This window comes from Chiloscyllium plagiosum, unplaced genomic scaffold (assembly GCF_037043375.1).
Source record: "Chiloscyllium plagiosum isolate Xiang-an unplaced genomic scaffold, Cpla_swu_hap1 HiC_scaffold_50, whole genome shotgun sequence".
Classification (NCBI taxonomy): Eukaryota; Metazoa; Chordata; class Chondrichthyes; order Orectolobiformes; family Hemiscylliidae; genus Chiloscyllium; species Chiloscyllium plagiosum.
This window is the reverse complement of record NW_028270188.1, coordinates 25,308,135-25,324,787: the sequence shown is the minus strand read 5'-3', so window position 1 is coordinate 25,324,787 and position 16,653 is coordinate 25,308,135.

The following is a 16,653-nucleotide window of genomic DNA, read 5'->3' as shown; positions in this document are numbered from 1 at the left end:
ATCTTCTCCATCAGCCTACCATGAGAAACCTGATCAAAATGTTTTATTGAAACCCATGGAAATGACATCAAGGGCGCTTCCCTCATTCATCAACTTTGTCACTTCCTTAAAGAATTCTATGAAGTTGGGAAGACATGACTTTTCCTGCACTAAAGCATGTTACCTGTCAATGCTAACACACTTTATTCCAAGTGGGAATGGATCCTATCCATCACTATCTTCTCCAGCAGCTTCACTACCACTGACGTCAGGATGACTGGGCTGTAATTACCTGGATTATCCCTGCTAGCTTTCTTCAACAAGGGTACAAAATTAGCAATTTTCCAGTCTTCCGTATCCCCACCCATCTTCAAAGATGTTGCAAAGATATCTGGTAAGACCCCATTTATTTCCTCTCTTGCATCCATCAGAAAACTGTGACAGATCCCATTCAGATCTGAGGACTTTACCACTTTAACGCCTTTTAGAACATGCACCACTTCCTCCCTGCTTATTCCGTTTTGACCGAGAGTAATCAAACATCTATCCCTCCCGTCAGCATCCGTCATATCCTTTTCCTCGATGAATACAGATGTAAAGTACTCGTTAATAATCTCACTGGTTTTCTCAGACTCCACGCATAACTTTCCTCCTTTGTCCTGAAGTGGGCTAACCCTTTTTCTATTTCACCTCTTTCTACTTATGTATGAATTTAAACAAATGGAAAAAAGTTTTCCTTAACCCTGCTTGCAAAACTGATTTCATGACACCTTTTGACCCCCTAAATCCTTCGTTTCAGATTGGTCCTACATTCACGATATTTTTCCAAAGCTTTGTTTGTTTTTAGTCGCCTCGAGCGTATGTACGCTTCTGTTACCTCATTGCTAGTCTCACGATTTTACCTGTCATTCAGGTTTCCATAACCTTGCCATTTCAGTGCCGCATTTTGTTTGTAAGAGCCAGCGTGACGAGGATAAAGATTCTCTTTAATTCTAGGTTATAGGTGCACGGCAGGAGATCAAATCATATCGTCATGCATAACCAGAATTGGAGGCAAATTATTAGAACATATGCCCACTGTTGTTCATATTGGAAAGCAAAGTTTGAAAAAAAAACTTCTTAGAGAAGCATAGATCTTACAGCTGCTCCTGGAACGACAGACATAGTTAAATATTAATTATAGATTTACTGCAGTTAATACACTCATTATAGTCTATTTATAAAAGATTTGTTTTGCATTTTGTTTAATTAACATGCAAAAAAAGCAAAAATCCAAAACATAATTCATAATTATTTTCAAACGGACATCTTTTTTTTTAAGCAAGGTGGAATATAATAATATGAGAAATGTCTGTATACGTTTTAAATTGTTTCTTTTTTCACTGCAAATGTTTTATTTTTGTTTTGAAAACCAAACCGTTTAGTTTTAACTAAGAAGTTGTGCCGAGTCCTTTCTGTCTGCCAGCCAACATCATATTCATTCTATTCCTGAATCATTAATCCTTGAATTTGACTAAAGATGGTTATAGTACGTAGGTATGGAGCAGACCCGACCACTGCATACATTTTCAACCTAATAGTTCAGACCATAACTTCGCCATCTGTTTTAGAGAAGTGTATCATGGATATCCCCAGAGAGAATTAGCTGGTCCGACTGCCGAATTTTAAGCAATCAGAACTTACTTACAAAATTATGGAATGAACACAAAATACAATACCGGATAACTTAACCTATCCGAACTTGACAGGCTATACAGACTTAACAATGCTGTTCCATACTATTTACAACATTCCCAAAAAACAAACCACTGAGTACAAAGAATAAAAAATGGCAAAAACATTACAGGTGACGATGTCAAAATGACAGAAGGAGGGGGAAAAGCGTCCAGTTTCAACTGTGACCCTGACTCAACTAAACCCCGAACTGAACTTACCTGCGCACTCAGAGTGCTGGCCACTCTCGCTTGGTTGTACCAGTTCATTTTTAAGTCATTTGCATGAAACATTATAGGCTTGGTATAAACAAAAGGGCACCAGTGATCCACTCAACCTTCAGACACGCTGGATCCTTGGGTTGGTTTGGAATTCTCTGAAAAATTCAAGGACATTATAACATTTTAAAAGGACTCCCCACCAACCCCCTAAAAAATTGACCATCATTATCCAAAGAATGTTTCATTCGTCAAAACCGACCAATGTTTGGTTAATACTCTAAAAGAACGTATATTCACTCACTGTAAATATGCAAATGTGTGCAACGAACTTCGGATACAGACTTTCGTACTCCAACCACTGAACCCCTTCGGTGTTGTAATCATTAACACCTTCTCCAAATGCTTTCCTTCCTTATCAACATACCGTATGTGCCTATTCACATTCTCACCCTGTGAGATTTCTTTCTTTCTGGAGTTCCTAACAAGAATTTCACCTGTTCAATTTCCTTTAGAATTGAACGTGTACACAAAAACTTGGTTTTAAATGTTCACGTATCGATTGAATTAACAATATCACCTTAACCCTGAGACCAAAATTTCAAATTTTTGATTTCTTGCCCGTTAGCGAGTTCTTTGCATGATGTCATGGTTTAAAATGCGGTCGAGAAAACTCCCCAGCTCTGTTTAATCTCTCCCTAAAATTTGACACAATATCCATTTCTGTGGTACCTGCATTCTGATTTCGGAATTTCTCCTTAATCAATTTTAACGGTCCTTTCAATTCATGCTCAAACACTAATTCAAATGGACTGAATTTGGACGATTCATTTGGTGCATCTCTGATCATAAATGTGACAAACGGAATTCCTTTATCCCAATTCATGGGACATCCTTGACATATGCATCAAAATTGTCTTTAATGTTTGAGGACACCTGTCTAGCCCTCCATGAGATTCTGGATGGTATGCAGTAGATTTGACTTGTTTTATACATAATATGTCAAGAAGGACTCTGAATACTAGGGATGTGAAGTCTGAACCTGGATCACACTGTTTCTGTATTGGTAGTCCTTTTCTAATTGCAAATTTGAATAATTCGTCAATAATTCTTTCAACTGTAATAGTACATAATAGGTTGGCCTCTAGAAAACAATTAATACATGCATTATGGTTAAGAAATAGTGATTCCATCTTTTCGTGTGAGTTAGGCCACCGAAGAAATCAATTAAGACTCTTGTAAAAAGATCCTCAAATTCTGAAATCGGTACGAAAGATGCAGGTTTGATTATCGCCAGTGGTTTTCCAATTCTCTGGCATGCATGGCATGTGTGACAAAATTCAACTACGTCCTTCTGCAATAGAGGCCAGTCAAACTGTTTTTGTACTTTAGCCTGTGTTTTCCTAACTCCTAAATGACCTCCAAGTGGTTGCACATGCGCCACTCACAGCACCTCCCTTCCATACCCCACTGGCAAGATAATGTAATGAATACATGCCCATTTGTCATCAGGTTAAATATGTGATTGTCCGCATTTCCTCATTAAGACATGATTTTTCAAATGATGACACCCAGGGATACATCCAGTGCCGCCCCAGCCCCACTGTATGAGTTTTTTGATACCAGTGCTTTAAATGTTCATTTTTCTCATGTAACTAAATTAGTTTAGTTGAGTTAAAATGTTACATGGTCACCTGTTTGTTCCTGTTTTGTCTCAAATAGCTGAGCAAAGTCTCTGCTGATGCGACATCAGCTTCATTATCTGTAGCTTCTCTATTCTGTTTAAAATGGTGAATTTGTGACCTTGTTAAAACACAATCAGGAAAGATTCCAGAATGAGTGCCTGACTTGCTTCAGTTTCCTGCGTCTCCACTGGCTGTTCAACCACAGTAGGCAGCACTCCAACTGGTCAATAAGCTACATCATTCAGAAGGACAAATTAGATTCCCGAAGGTGAGAGTTTGTCCAGTTCTCCTAACACAAATTCTCAATTTTTTCTGGACGTTCTCACGTCACGTTTCATAACTAAGCTCTTTATTTTGGTCTTAAACGCTCTCTGTTTTTCTTTTTCCTTTTTCTTCAACTAAATCCATTTGTTGTTTTACTATTTCTTCTGCTAAAACCGTTCTCTTGCTTTCTCTTCTGATTTTCATCGAAATTCAAAATGTTTTATTTCTGGAGCAAGCTCAAGCTACTCTATTTTCATTTGAGGTTGTGCCATCTCTACAGATCCTGATGGATTTTCAGCAAATTTAAAAGCTGAGATACTGCAGCGAACCTCCCATTTGTCCTCACGTTAGGAATTAGCTTCAATGCCAGCTTGTCTCCTAATTCCAGAAGCTTGGTCTTATTAGGTTTTTGTGAAAACCTCAATGTCACTGCTTCCACCTCCAGAACGTTCTTGCTGACTGAAATATTCATTGCTGTTCGAAGATATTTTTACTAAACCAAATGAACACCTGAAATAAAAGACACCAACACCTCCCACTCTCTACCTAAATCCGGCATTGAACCCACAATGTATTATGGACCAGGCCCAACGGGTGAAAACAGTTTTAAGCTGGTCGCACTTGCCGTAACTTATTTTTGTTGAAAGTAAGTGTACAGTGTCTCCTGCTGGAGTGAATTAGTTGGTCAGACTGCCGAGGTTTAAACAAACAGAAATCATTCTGAAGGAGACGGAATGGAGCACAACGAACCGAAAACAGTATACCCGAACAAACCGTCCTCTTAGAACATGACAGACTACCCTGAAGTAATAACGTTGCTCGAAAATACGAGCAAAAATCGCAATAAATGAACCCCTTTACACAAAAAATATACATGACACAAAAAGAACACTTGTCAGAAGCGCAGAAGGAGGCGTGACCGTTCAGTTTCAAGTGACATTCTCTCAAAGAACTCCCGCACTGAAATGAAATGCCCAGCTGCAGACGTGTCCATGTTCCCTTGATTATAAGTGTTTATTAAGGCGTTGAAAGCCTTCTGACTGCGGCATTATCTGTTGGGTATAAACAAACGGACCCCTAATTACCATTCAAATATTTTAAAACTTGGATCGTTTAGTTCCTCCCTGAAAAAAAATCAAGGATAACATAACCTTGTCAAAAAGACCAGCTTTGTTACAGCATGCTACATTTGGCTTTATTTAAGATAGAAACTTGCCTCCGAGATGAATGTCCAGCGAAATCCACACTTCCTGTATCTCGTCAGGACAAATATGTCCACTGTAAATCTATTGGTAGGTACGTGTTCCAGTGAAGGAGAGCTCAGCACAGTAGCAACATCGTGATTGATTTTTTCGGGGGGGGGGGGGGGCGTGGTATGGGATCAGGCAACTGCGGCATTGAAAACGGAAAAAAACAGCACTATCATCTAGCCAGTGATAAGAAACATTTATCATTCTCCCTCCCGACTAACGTCACGACGGAAAATGGGAATGGAAGATGAAACCAATTGACAACGATCTGGATTAGTGGTGATGGAAGAGCACGGCAGTTCAGGCAGTATCCAAGAAGCAGTAAAATCGACGTTTCGGGTAAAAAGTTCTTCATTACCAATAGAGGCAGAGAGCCTGAAGGGTGGAGAGATAGGTGAGAGGAGGGTGGGGAGAAAGTAGTATAGATTACAATAGTTGAGTGGGGGAGGGGATGAAGGTGATACGTCGGGGGGAGGGGGAGTGGATAGGTGGAAAAGAAGATAAGCAGGTAGGACAAGCCAGGACAACTCATGGGGGTAGTGATGAGCTAGAAGTTTGGCACTGGGGTGAGGTGGGGAAGGGGAAATGAGGAAACTGTTAAAGTCCACATTGATGCCCTGGGGTTGAAGTGTTCCGAGGCGGAAGATGAGGCGTTCTTGCTCCAGGCGTCTGGTGGTGAGGGAGCGGCGGTGAAGGAGCCCAAGGACCTCCATGTCCTCGGCAGAGTGGGAGGGGGAGTTGTAATGTTGGGCCACAGGGCGGTATGTTTGATTGGTGCGGGTGTCCCGGAGATGTTCGTAAAGCGCTCTGCTAGGAGGCGTCCAGTCTCCCCAATGTAGAGGAGATCGCATCGGGAGCAACGGAAACAATAAATGATATTGGTGGATGTGCAGGTAAAACTTTGATGGATGTGGAAGGCTCCTTCAGGACCTTGGATGGAGGTGAGGGAGGAGGTGTGGGCGCAGGTTTTGCAATTCCTGTGGTGGCAGGGGAAGGTGCCAGGATGGGAGGTTGGGTTGAAGGGTTGCGTCGACCTGACAGGGAGTCATGGAGGGAACGGTCTTTGCGGAAGGCGGAAAGGGTTGGGGAGGGAAATATATTCCTGGTGGTGGGGTCAGTTTGGAGGTGGCAGAAATGTCAGGGAATGATTTAGCTTATGCGAAGGTTGGTAGTGTGGAAGGTGAGCACCAGGGGCGTTCTGTCCTTGTTACGGTTAGAGGGTTGGGATCTGAGGGCGGAGGTGCGGGATGTGGACGAGATGCGTTGGAGGGCATCTTTAACCATGTGGGAAGGGAAATTGCGATCTCGGACGCCATTAGCCATGCGGCTGCTGCAGCTACCAGCCCTACGCTGATTGATGATGTCACTTCCGCCCCATCATGGCCACTCCCACAGACACTTCGGCCCCTCACAATTCCTCCTGCACCACACTTGACATCACTTCCGCCCCTCACATCATCGCTGATGTCACACACTCATTGACTTCTGCCCCCTCCACTGCCGTGGTCACCACCACTACCGCCCCCACAAACGCTACTCACCTGCATTCTGCTGACACGCCCCCCTACAGATACAACTGTCACCGACCCCGCCCCAGAACCCTGAGGGGAACACTAACCCAGCTCATGACTCCACCCCATTCCCCCCATCACCACACCCACTCCAGTTACAGGCTATGTCCCCACTCCAGGCTCCACATTCACACCAGATCCCAGCTCCAGCCCTGCCGAGTGTTTATCATCCCTCCAGACCTTCCCCTCACTGAGAGCAAACGATCAGTCCTCAGCAAAGGACTCACCTTCATCCCCCTCCGTCCACGCAACAAAGAATTTAATACACGCCGTGACGTCGAACTATTCTTCCGCTGCCTCTGCCTCCAGGTTAACTTTCACAATCAGGACTCCGCGCCCACCATCCGAAGACACCTTCGCCTACCTCCAACACATTGCATCCACCTGGACTCCCCGTGCTGGCCTATTACCTGCCCTCGACCTCTTCATTTCCAACTGCCGCCGGGACATTAACCACCTCAAACTGTCCACCTCCCTCTCCCACTCCAACCTCTCAGCCTCACAACGCGCAGCCCTCCAATCCGTCTGCTACAATCCTGACCTCACCATTAAGCCAAAAGATAAAGGGGGCGCAGTGGTACTCTGGCGCACTGACCCCTACACCGCTTAAGCCACATGCCAACTCGAGGACACCTCTTCCTAACGCCCCCTCGACCATAACCCCACCCCCATCACCAAACCATCATTGCCGAGACCATACAGAATCTCATCAGCCCAGGAAATCTCCCACCCACAGCTTCCAACCTCATAGTTCGGGAACCCCGCACTGCCCGTTTCTCCCTCCTTCCCAACATCCACAAGCCTGACCACCCTGGCCGATCCATTGTCCCAGCATGTTCCTGCCCCACTGAACTCATTTCTACGTACCTCGACACTGTCCTATCTCTCCTCGTCCAGGAACTCTCCTCATACCTTCGATACACCACCCAAGCCCTCCAGCTCCTCCAAAACTTCTGTTTGCACGGGTCCAATGCCTCATCTTCACCATGGGTAGCCAATCCCGCTACACTTCCATTCGCCATAATCAGGGCCTCCAAGCCCTCCGTTTCTTCCTCTCCTGACGTCCCCAACAGTACCCTTCCACCGACACTCTCATTCGTTTGGCCGAACGCTTAACCATTTCTCTTTTGTATCCTCCCAATTCCTACAGACCAAAGGGGTAGACATGTGCATCCGCAAGGGCCCACCTATGCCTGTCTCTTTGTTGGCTCCGTCGAATAGTCGGTCTTCCGTAATTACACCGGCCCCACTCCCCACCTCTTCCTCCGCTACACTGATGACTGCATTGGCGCCACCTCGTGCTCTCGCGAAGAGGTTGAGCAATTCTTCAAATTCAACAGCACATTCTCCCCTGACATTAAAGATACCTGGGCCATCTCTGACACCTCCCTCCCCTTCCTCGACCTCTCCATCTCCATTAATGTCGACCGACTTGATTCCAACATTTTTTACAAACCCACCAACTCCCGCAGCTATCTGGATTACACCTCTTCCCACCCCACCTACTGCAAAGATGTCATCCCGTATTCCCAATTCCTCCGCCTCCGCCGTATCTGCTTCCAGGAGGACCAGTTCCACCATAGAACACGCCAGATAGCCTCCTTCTTTAGAGTTCGCATCAATGTGGACTTCAACAGTTTCCTCATTTACCCCTCCCCACCTCACCTCAGTGCCAAACTTCCAGCTCAGCACTGTCCTCATGACTTGTCTTGACTTGTCCTACCTGACTATTTTGTTTTCCACATGTCCACTCCACTCTCCCCACCCGAACTATCACCTTCATTCCCTCTCCCACTCACCTACTGTACTCTATGCTACCTTCTCCCCACCCCCACCCTCCTCTCACTTATCTCTCCACACTTAAGGCTCTCTGCCTGTATTCCTGATGAAGGGCTTTTGCCCGAATTTCGATTTTACTGCTCCTCGAATGTTGCCTGAATTGCTGTGTTCCTCCAGCACCACTAATCCAGAATCTGGTTTCCTGCATCTGCAGTCATTATTTTTATCCAATTGGCAGCGATTTCAGCATTCATTCCAGTACAGTTCTTATTGTGAAATACATGTGCCATGTTGCAAGGGGTTAACCAGAAGTGTTTCCACTGTGACTGTGATTGATGTCAGTCTCCATGGATTCTATTTTTTTCTCTGGAGGGTTTACCTTTTCTATGAGTTAGGGGGTTCTTGAAATGTTTATTCCCATTGTAACAGTAGATGTATGACCTCCGACACTGACAGGGATCAGCAGCAACAGATACAGCGAGAAGAGAAGTCAGACCCTGGGGATAGTCTGGAATGCTACAGCAATAGATCAAAATCAGAGAACAGAAGCTTGGTATGTTGGAACAATGGAGCAAAGTTTGAGAACAGCAGACTGCAAAGTTGCATAAACGGATCCGAATCTGAGAACAATAAACTGGGAAGTTACTAAAGTGGATCCAGATCTGAGAATAGCAAACTGGAATGCTGCAGTCAGAGACAGCAGGTTATCCACGGCTATTTTCTATCTTTCCTAGGTTTGGTAGACATTATCCGATCGGATATTCGGTGCACTGCTGATTATTCCGTTGGTCTACTATCCCATTCTCGCTACTGTTGTTGTTTCTGATATGTTTCTCCATCACTATTAATTTCCTAATCCCAAACACCTGTGGTGAACTTCTTTGCAATTTCATTATCTTTCTTTGGCAAAGATGGAAAAAATTGCCATCAGTTCCAATTGCAAACGACATTTCTAATCACATATTTGCGAAGGCCCACACCACCCCGCCCACGCCTGTCAAACATCTGAGAAGAGGACTGGTAGCATTCCCAAATTTCAAAGGCCCTGATCCGAAATTCGCGGCTCCACACCCACCTACAGATGACAGCGACACTGTCTGAGAGTAGTAATTTCGTTGGAGATGTAATAGAGAGGCGCAGGATATTACATTAAAAACAATGGTCCACATCCTCTCGCAGAAGATAGAGACACTGTGCCAGAGTAGTTAGGTCACTGGAGACGTAATTAAAAGGGAAAGGTTATTCCACGAAAGACACTGTTACACATACTCCCACCAACGATATTGACACTGTGTCAGTGTATTAATGTCGCTGGAGGCATAATTCAGACAGATTTTTACTCGAAAGATACAGTTTCGCATCGTCCTATAGATGACAGGAACATTGTGTCAGAGTAGCAATGTCGCTGGAGATGTGATTCAAAGGAGCAGGTTATTATACTAAAAGCACTGTTTACCATCCTCCAACAGTAACAAGAACACTGCATTAGAGTAGTAACGTCGCTGGAGATGTAATTTAGAGGGAAATGTTTTTACACTAAATTTTGTGTTTTGCATCATCCCATAGATGACAGTGTCACTCTGTCGGAGTAGTATTAACGCTGGACATGTACTTCAGAGTCCCAGGCTATTAAAAGAAAGGTACTGTTTCACTTCTTCCACAGGTAGGAAGGAAACTGTGTCAGAGTTTAATGTCGTTGCAGACAAAATTCAAATGGAACAGGTTATTACGGTAAAGACACTGTTTCATATCCTCCCACAGATCACAGGGGCACCTTGTCGGAGTCAGGATGTTGCTGGAAATGCAGTTCAGAGGGAAATGATATTTCACTAAAGGAACTGTTTCATAGTATCCCACAGCTGATACGGGCACTGTGCCAGAGTAGAAACGTCTCTGGAGATGTCATTCTCAACGAAAGACTATTGCACGAAAGATACGTTTTCACATCTCCTACAGATGATAGAGACACTGTGTCAAAGTAATAATATCACTGGAGATGCAATTCGCAGGCCCAGGTTATTACACAAAGCACTCTGTTTCAAATCCTACCATAGATGATATGAGTACGTAAAATCAAATGGCAGCTATTGGAAATAAAATCGAATTGCATGAATATCAACCATAAGACTGCCAATATTTTCTCCAATTTTCAATATTTTTCACTTCTATCATGTGGAAAATAAATCTTTCATTATTACCTAGCCTAGTTTAAGACTGATTGCAGACCCACAGAAACATGCTTGGCTCTGGACCCATCTGAAGAAATAGTTTCATAGTAAATGGCATTTAGTGAGGTCAACAAACGTCTGCGATCCGAGCAGCCCATATAATAACAACATTACTTATGAATTAATGAAAGAATGATGCTAAATATAGGAAACAATAAAGACGAGCAAGTGCCAGAGAATCTAATTTGGCAGGCTCGAATGAAAAAAAACACAGGTGGCACTGTGAGTCCGATGACCATAGATCAGAACTGACCGCAGCTGGGGAAGAGCGTGATTGATGCTGGTCACAAGGACGTCTGTTCTGAAGTGGAGCAGGAGCGATTTGAATGGGTAGAGAAAGATAGAGATTAAAGAAAAATCAAAAACCGGGATGATTGACAATCAGTTAGAGTGGGACTGAAAAACGCGATTAATTTAATTTATTTTTCTCCGGTTCCCATCTTCGAGAATATCGTGCCCATGTAGGTTATACATTAAAATCATTGTTAAAGTGAGATATGTCCCTTTGCCTCTATGCCCTGAGTGTGATCACTTTATTTTGTTCATTAACGGGATGCTGTGCCAGCATTTAATTTCCTTTCACAATTGTTCCTTTGAAAATGTTAGTGAGCTGCCTTCTTGACACATTGCAGTCCGTGGGTTTTAAGTAGTCAGTCAGTGCTTAGATACATGTGGTTTCATTTCTTTGAAGCTTTGTAGTGAAGTAATATAACTGAGTGGCTGGCCTGCCATTTCAACGTGAATTCCAAAGTCAACCACACTGCAGGAGTCACATGTCAGTCCAACCAGGAAAAGGTAGTAGATTTTCTTCCATGGAGGATGTTAGACAGCCATGTAGGTCTTCTTTACGACCGTGAGCAAAGGTTTCATAGTTTCGTTTGATTCTTCATTCCCGATATTTTATTTCATCCAAATTCCACCATTTGCTGTCGTGGGATTCGAATCCGTGACTTCGGACATTACCAGGGTTCCTAGATTAATAATCTTGAAATAATACCGTGAGGCCATGTTCTCCCCAGCATCTCCAACCGTCTTCATTGGCAACTTTGTTGTTGCTGATAATGTAGTTGTGCTTGAAGCAGTGCTGTTTGCAAGGTAGTTCAAATGTTTTGGCAAAATATACGATCATTCCTAATTTTTTATTTACTAGAAGGTTAGAGGATCGGACGTGGTCTCGGCGAAAATGAACTGGTTGGCCTTCGTGATGACTCAATGACAGAATTCGCAAAGTAATCTGCACATTCCATGATGTGCTGTCCTTCGTGGCAAAATTATTAAAGTATAGGGGTGAATATGCCTTCCTATAGTAGTAATGTGTTGTTATGACAATACTTGTGACACTGTGTACAGATGTTCCCATCATTTAAAGGAATGATATTTTTTCCACAGAGGGACAATGTAAAGTAGCTTCACCAGAATAATCTCTTTGGTGATGGTCCCATGCGGTAAGCGTGAAGGAAACGTGGTTTTAGTCTGGATGGTTATAACTGACTAAAAGGTGTTTATATTAAAACTTGAGTGCTTTGTACCAACAGAGTTAATTCAGAAACGAAACATTGATAGCGTGAAATGTAACACATGTTTTCACGCAATTCGCGTTTTCACATTTGGACAAAGAAATAGAAAGGAAATGTTTAAAATGTGGGTTCAAGGGCAGGAAAATGCTGTAAGCGTGGATGTACATTTTCGTCGACAAGGACCGGTTTGGGCTGAAGAACCTGTCTCCGTTCTGTAGCACTCTATGACTGTAAGATATTTGCTGCGTAGAGCCCAATGTTGTGCGAGTAAGAGCTTCAGGTTCTAAATGTCTCCCACCGTCTCAATGCGCAGTTGCTGTGTGTACCTGCATCGAGCGTCATATTTTTCCCAAGTCTGTCAACAACCACTCTCTGAAAGAGTTAAACATTCCCACCCGCTTCTGACTTCCAAACCGAGCACTAACCTATCTTCTCCGAGATGAAAGATGCCTCGTTGTGACTTGGCACAAACTATATTAACGTAACACGTATGTACCATTAGCATCAGAGCCAGGAGGAGTAATGTGGAGAAGTCTTCCTGTGCAGTCCCTGTTTCATTGGATTGTCATCTCGGAGCATCAATGTCAACCTCCTGCTATTGCGTTTCAATGGCCTCTTCAGTTAATGTGTTAGTGTCTCAAGTGGCTGGCTGACCTCCTCCTTGTCCAGGGAAGACGTTCAATGACAGTATTGGACGTCCCGTGGTTCCTCCTTATCAGCGTGCTGGACTCACTGGACTCCTTAAATTCCTTTGTAATTGGTGGCAAACAGGAAATTGAGGGACTCTGCACGATAGGCAGCAACATGAGGTGGAGAAGTCAACATTTCAGGTAAAACCGTTCTTCAGGACTTCGGGTGGTTTCGGAGCACCTGCAGTTAAAGAGGGAAGGAGTGGTTCGGGTGGCGAAAACAGTAGAATGATGAGGTAGGAATAGGTGAACAGGCGTCGTGGGTTCAACTTGATCGGTTGATGGGAGGGGTGAATCTGGTAGGTAGCTGGGAGACAGGGTGGTTCGGTGGAATGGCAGGCAGGACGTGAGACTGGAAAGGGAGTTGGGGCATGGTTGGGAAGAGTATTTGAAATTGGAGAACTTACTGTTGAGTCCTCCAGATTGTAGACTGCCAAGGTGGAATATAAGCTGTGAGAACATTGAACATTGCAGTACAGTTCAAGTCCTTCGGCCCTCAATGTTGCTCCGATCTGTGAAACCAATTTGAAGCCCTTCAAACCCACACTATTCCTTTTTCACTCGTATGTCTGTCCAGTGATCATTTTGACTAGTTTGCCACAGTTGTAGGCAGCGTATTACACGCCCATTAGACTGTCCCAGTAAAGAAACTACACCTGGCATCTGTCCTACATCTATCGTCCCTCAATTTAAAGCTATGCCCATCGTGCGAACTATCACTATCCAAGGAAAACACTTTCACTTCTACCCCATCTTACCCTCCGATTATCTTGTATGTCTCAATTACTTTCCCTCTCAACCTCTTCTCTCTGACGAAAACAGCCACAATCTTCTGCGTTTTTACTATTAAGAACTTCTCTCCGTAACAAGCAACATCGTCGTAAATCAATCTCTTCTGAACCCACTCCAAAGCTTTCGCATCCTTCCGATATTGCAGTGACCAGGGCTGTACACAACACTCAGAGTTTTGTAAAGCTCAGCATGACCTAGTCGTTCCAAAACACAATCACTCTGTCAATAAACGTTTAGGGCACCGTATGCATTCTGAACAAATGCACCAACCTGCGTGTAGAAGACAGTGCATGGATCAAGACCATGAAGAATTTGAAAATATACATAAGTTTAAATTTAAAACGTGAGATGGCTCTGAGCCAGTTAAGATCTCAGTCCTTTCTCGATAAACACAAATTTAAGTTTACCCGCCTTGTCCAAACAACATTAAATGGGACTTGTATTTGCGCTGTGCATATCTCATGATTTCACAAAATATCGTCGTTTTATGAATGGAATAAAGTGCGATTTCCAACGTTTCAGCAATATATTAAATTGCAGTTAACATAAATGATCAATTTTCAAAAAATATCTTCCAACATCCAGACTGATACAATGGTCAAAGCAGATTTCTAAGAACAGAATATGTTTTTCAGAGGGTTAAACCATTCCGTGTCCTTAACCTAGATTCCGTTTTAATCAGTTGTATTTTGGATACCCCATTTGCAAAACGTTTCCATATTCAAATCCACATCTTGGGTCCTGCTATAAAATAGCACATGTATTGCTCCAGTTTTTTAAAAATCTTACTTTCACCAGGATAGCTGCAGGAATAGCAACATAAAGGGGAACAATATTTTACACTGCACAAGAAAAGAGTTCTGATGGGTTGGAAAGTGTGCACCATGATTGATGGAAATGTTATCAATGGAAAACGGACGAGTTAGATGAGGATGGACAGTTGACAGCTTACCGTTGCTAAATTTTAAAAGGGCAGGTTGACTGATTAGTCAAGGCATTGTCCTGCCAAATAAAACTGAGAATGGAAACCGTCGATTTGTTGAATCAGAACAAACAACAAGGCTTGGCAGTTCTCGTCCAATCTCTATGCTTTTACCAATCAGCACTCATTGCCTCGAGAGTTTGAACGTTTTCTCCCTTTGTGTTGCTACTGTTGAAAATATCCTGATCAGTAAAGGCTTCCATTTTTTTCCATCAATACTCAAACTTCTAAGTAGCACCCCAGATTGCAGGTGAATCTTAACCAAAAACGTGTAGGGCTTACAATTAACTTGGAGAGATTTGCACAGATCTCAGAGGAACACGAGCAACAATGTCCTTGTGGAGAGAGAAGAACGGCAACATTACGTTGCCTTTGAGCAGATACAGCAAGAATTGCAAGCTACTGAGGAACAGAAATAAATAGAAACAAACCAAACACACATCGACACAACACACAATTATTTAAAGCAACACAGCTGGTAAAAGGGAACATCTCAGCAGGTCTGGCAGCATCTGTCAGGAGAGAAAAGAACAGAAGTTTCGAGACTAACTGACCCTTTGTCAAAGCTTTGACAAAGGGTCAGTTAGACTCGAAACGTCAGCTCTTTTCCCCTGACAGATGCTACCAGACCTGCTGGGATTTTCCAGCATTTTCTCTTTTGGTTTCAGACTCTAGCATCTGCAGTAATTTGCATTTATAAAGCTGATAAAAGTATTTTCTCTTCGAGTAATTGTGGACTAGCAGAAATATTAAGTGTAATTCTGAATATTGAGTGTGGCATCAAAGAACACCCTGGTGAGAACAACAGTTTGAAAATCTAGCCCTCATTGGATTGCAGCAGTTGAAGCGTTTGTCATACTATTTTGTGCCATGTTGAGTTCCTATACCGTTTTGTGACCATATATTCAGATATTTTGAGAAGCAGATATCAGCATGAAGTTGCAAGTGAGCAGAAGCAGGGCTATCATCTGGACAGCACTAAGGAGATCCCACACGCATTGGCTTTTTTATTAAACTAGTGGGGTGATATTTAACTGGTGAAGGCCAATACAAGAGGAAATAAATGGGAAGAGAGAAACCACTTCCACGATTTCATCTAATCAAATAGTAAGCGATACCTGATCACCAAAATCAGCTGGAGAAAGTGAGGTCTGCAGATGCTGGAGATTAAAGTTGAAACTTTATTGCTGGAACAGCACAGCAGGTCAGGCAGCATCCAGGGAACAGGAGATTCGATGTTTCGGGCACAGGCCCTTCTTCACCAAAATCAGCTGCCATCTTTTGAAAAGATGCAAGAAGTCCAATGAAGAGATAGGACAGCTTTAACTTGAATCTATATCGCATTATTTCAACAGATTTTATAGTTGCCTTCCAGCAGGCATTTTTTCCATAAGCTACATAGGTTTTACATAAAAACATTGGTTCTGCTCACAGATCAGAGCCGAATAGTACAAAACCACATCATAATTAATTTTGAGAAACTGTATCAATGGGCGTTTGGGGTTGCAGTGCCTCTGTGTTCTGAGCTTCGACTGCAATCTCTTGCCATTCCCTAGTTTTTCTGGGTACGTTGTAGTTCCAGTCTGTTTGTATTTCATCATTCCTGACACAATATGTCGACAAGTAAATAAGGGTCGAGGACACATTGAATTTGGAACTGGGGAATGAACCCGGCCAGTTGTTAAATTTGAAGGTAGGTAAGTACTTTAGTGACAGTTCCCACAATTCGGTTATATTTACTTTAGCGCTGGAAACGGATGTGCATATACCGCAGGGCAGGAGTTATAGCTGGGACAAAGCTATTATGATGTGATTAGGCAAGATTTAGGATGCATAGGATGTTGGAGGAAACTGTAGGGCATGGCACAATTGAAATGTGAAGCTTATTCGAAGAACAGCCACTGCATGTCCTTGATAGGTATATCACTGTAAGGCAGGGATGAGGCTTTCGAGTGAAGGAACCATGGTTTACTCAAGAAGTTGAAT